The sequence below is a fragment of the Diabrotica virgifera genome, chromosome 4, assembly GCF_917563875.1.
Source record: "Diabrotica virgifera virgifera chromosome 4, PGI_DIABVI_V3a".
Lineage (NCBI taxonomy): Eukaryota > Metazoa > Arthropoda > Insecta > Coleoptera > Chrysomelidae > Diabrotica > Diabrotica virgifera.
Genome location: NC_065446.1, coordinates 230,254,278 through 230,257,719, shown reverse-complemented (window position 1 = coordinate 230,257,719; position 3,442 = coordinate 230,254,278). Strand labels below are relative to the sequence as shown.

At 32.9% G+C, this 3,442-nt stretch overlaps 1 long non-coding RNA gene across 1 annotated transcript; it reads left to right on the top strand.

Moving 5' to 3' along the window:
* The first annotated feature begins 290 nt into the window (after window positions 1–290).
* On the top strand, window positions 291–1,478 carry LOC126883326 (uncharacterized). Its single transcript, XR_007697610.1, has 2 exons — window positions 291–1,111; window positions 1,181–1,478. It is a non-coding gene; the product is annotated as an uncharacterized LOC126883326 (long non-coding RNA).
* Window positions 1,479–3,442: the final 1,964 nt, after the last annotated feature.

The window sequence follows — 3,442 nt, the reverse complement described above, 5'->3', positions numbered from 1 at the left end:
GTAAGATGTTTAGTAAGTTTTATAAAAATATATAAGTTTACTCAATACTATGATTGTTTGACTTATAACCCATTAAATAAAGTAGTTTAAACATGGCGCAGTCAAACAGCTAGTTGGGTTACAGTTTACAGTCGAAAAGCTAAATTTATAGCAACTTGTACACGAGGTACCATACATAACCTACAATGGCAGTGATGGGAATAAATGTAAAATTACCACCAGATTTTGACCTGCAGGATCAAAATGCTGCAAGCGAATGGAAGTTCTGGAAGACTAGTTTCGAAGATGGTTCTAGTTTACTGAATGGGTAGACGGATTACGGATATGAAATTTATACCAATGAATTCTGTTTCACTTACTGATAATTGTACAATAATTTTTTATTGGGGGCGGGCGTTACTTTTCATGTAATTGCAATTTAAAATATGTCTTATTTTTAAAAATCGCCGCCATTTTCCGCCATTATATACCATGAAACAACAAGAAACGACAGGAATGACAACCGTTTTATAAACGCAAGAAGGAGAATCCTAACAGTGTTGCCATAGTTATATAAAATATGTTTTCTTATGAAAATTACAATTTTTCAATTCTTAAATATGTCATTTTACTTATTCTGACGCATTTTTAACACAAAATGACTGCTTTATTACAAGGGTCAGGTTAGTTCTGGTTAGGTTTCGTTACGTTAGGTTAGATTACATCAAGTTTATTAATATTATAGTGATTTATGATTATATTTTAATAAATAAATTCTGTGGGATTCCCAGAATACACTTTCAAGGTTGGAATGAAATTTTATGTATTTCATGGTTATGTACTGTCACTGATTTCGGGAAACCATGTTGCCATGTGAATGACAAAAGATAATTTCACATGAAAACATCGATTTTTGTCCATTTAAGCGTACCATTGATTTGGAATATTTATGCAAACCTCTAAATTTGGCAACTGTTTTTGAAAAATTGGTAGATGCATGCATTGACGCATTTTTTAAACAGTTTATTGTTAGTTTTTAGTTTGTTAGGTCGGTTGTTTGTGCTGCGCCCTGGATTTGGGCGTTGTCTGTTGCATCATATACAAATTTGTGAAAGTGAAGTTAGTTTATCGGGTGGGTTGTGATTGCGCTCAGCGGTCAAATACCTCCTGCGGTTCTCTCAATATAATACCCGTAAGTTAGGTTTGGACCGAAGGGTTAGGCCTTCCTCCTTTCAGACCGCCTGCGCCCAATTGCAATCTGCCCAGTTTATCGTTAAATAAAGGTGAAGTGAGACTAAATGGTGTGTAGGTGTTACGAAAGTAAATTTAAGTACAATTAAGGTGTGGCTTTAATACCTATATTCACAAAGAAAAGGCCTCTTTCGAAGCTAGTAAACTGCAGGCAGAGGAAATAAATATGTTGGTGGCAACTTTTATTACATTTAAAGCCACGAATTTGGCTTTGGACTCTCAAATTGCATCGATCTATAGCTGTTTTGTAAGTAATTTTTATTAAATTTTTAAATCTTTAAAAGGTTAAAACTGGCAACACTGTCAAATTTGACCTCTCGGCGCCTGTCCGCCATATTGTTTTGAAATATGACAAAAAAAATATTATTTTAACCAATATTACGTATTTTTTCATAATTTGATTGTAAAAATCAGTTATATGTATTATGTTTCAATTACTTATATTTTATTAAGAAATTCTATATACTTTTGTATCCTTTTCACGTAAATTTTTTTTGGCTACTATTACATTTTTTGATTTTTTTCAAATATTTCTTGATTTTTGGGCACTTTTACCAGTTTCCCCCAAAGAAAACAGTAAAATGTCTGCTTTTTTCCACTTTTCAGGCTAAGTCCATAAAAAAATTGGCATTTTCAAGGTCTACCCTTAGAGTAAATTTTTACCTCGAAGATTATTTACTAGCAACGGGACAAGACCAGTCAGCAGATAAAATGAAAATGTCAATTTTAAGAAATATAATTGGGGCTGAGTCTGCCAAAATTATGTCCACATTCGAGATCCCAGAAGCCGAAAATAACAAGTATGACTTGATGATATCACTAATCGATAAGTATGTTAATCCAAGGATGAATGAATCATTTGAAAGATACAATTTTATCATGAGGGTCCAGAAAGAAGGAGAGTCGTTTGAGCAGTTTCTTACTAGTTGTAGACATTTGATTCGAACATGTAATTATAATGAAATTGATCCAGAACAAACAGCCGAAGATAAAGCTCTGAGAGACAAAATATTAATGGGCATCAGAGATCCAGTTACTAGAGAAGCTCTATTGAGAGTGGACAAACTTACCCTACAAAAAGCCATCGAATTTTGTAGAACTAGTGAACAAAGTAAGAATCAAAATTTGAAATTTCATACCGAAAGAAAAGATGTAGACATAGGAGAAGTTCGTAAAGATAGGTACCAGGGCCATAGAAATTATAATAACTCTAGAAGTAAAGCGAATACCAATGAAAAATTCAAGTGTAAAAGATGTCAATCAACTCATGGGGCCAGAGAATGTCCAGCGTATGGAAAGAAATGTAAGAAATGTGGGCTTTTAAACCATTTTGCAAAGTCGTGTAGAGTGAAGAATATTGATGTCATAGATGAAGATAGCAGTGATGGATCAGCTGATAGTTTTGTAGGAAATGTCAATAAAGTATACCAAAATGTAAGTAGTCAAAATATTTGGGATGAAATTATAGAAATTGAAAACAAGAGAATTAAAGTAAAACTTGACACAGGTGCAGATGTAAGTATAATTCCATTAAAAATTTTTAAGAAAATTGATAAACAATTTAAAATTAGGGATAATCATTATGTACTGAAAGGGTTTGAGGGTACTCAGGCTAAAACAATGGGTGTCGTAAATTTATTTTGTAAACATAAAAATAAGTATGTTTACGAGGATTTTACAATTATTAATGGGGCAACTCGAGTTCTTTTAAGTGGTAAATTATGTATTGATTTGGGGTTAGTTAAACGAATCAACAATATTGAGAGTTGTGGTACTTTAGAATTAGCAGAAAGGGATAAATTTATAAACCTTAACCCTGAAGTTTTTAGAGGTCATGGTAAATTTTGTGGTAAACATAGGATCACTACAGTAGACAATTTTGAGCCAGTAAGTTACCCACCTGTAAATGTACCTGTCGCAATTAGAGATAATTTAAAAAATGAATTAGATAGGTTGACAAAAAGAGGGGCAATTGTCAAAGTTAACGAAATTGACCCCAGGGCAAGCATAAACCGCATTGTTATTGTGGAAAAGCAAAATGGTAAGTTACGTTTATGCTTAGACCCATTAGATCTAAACAAACAAATAGTCCGCAAACCAAGAGTAGTACATAAATTGGAAGATGTTTGTGCACAAATGATAGGTAAAAAGATATTTTCTGTATTTGATCTCTCTGAAGGGTATCATCATTTAGAACTTGACGAGACATCAT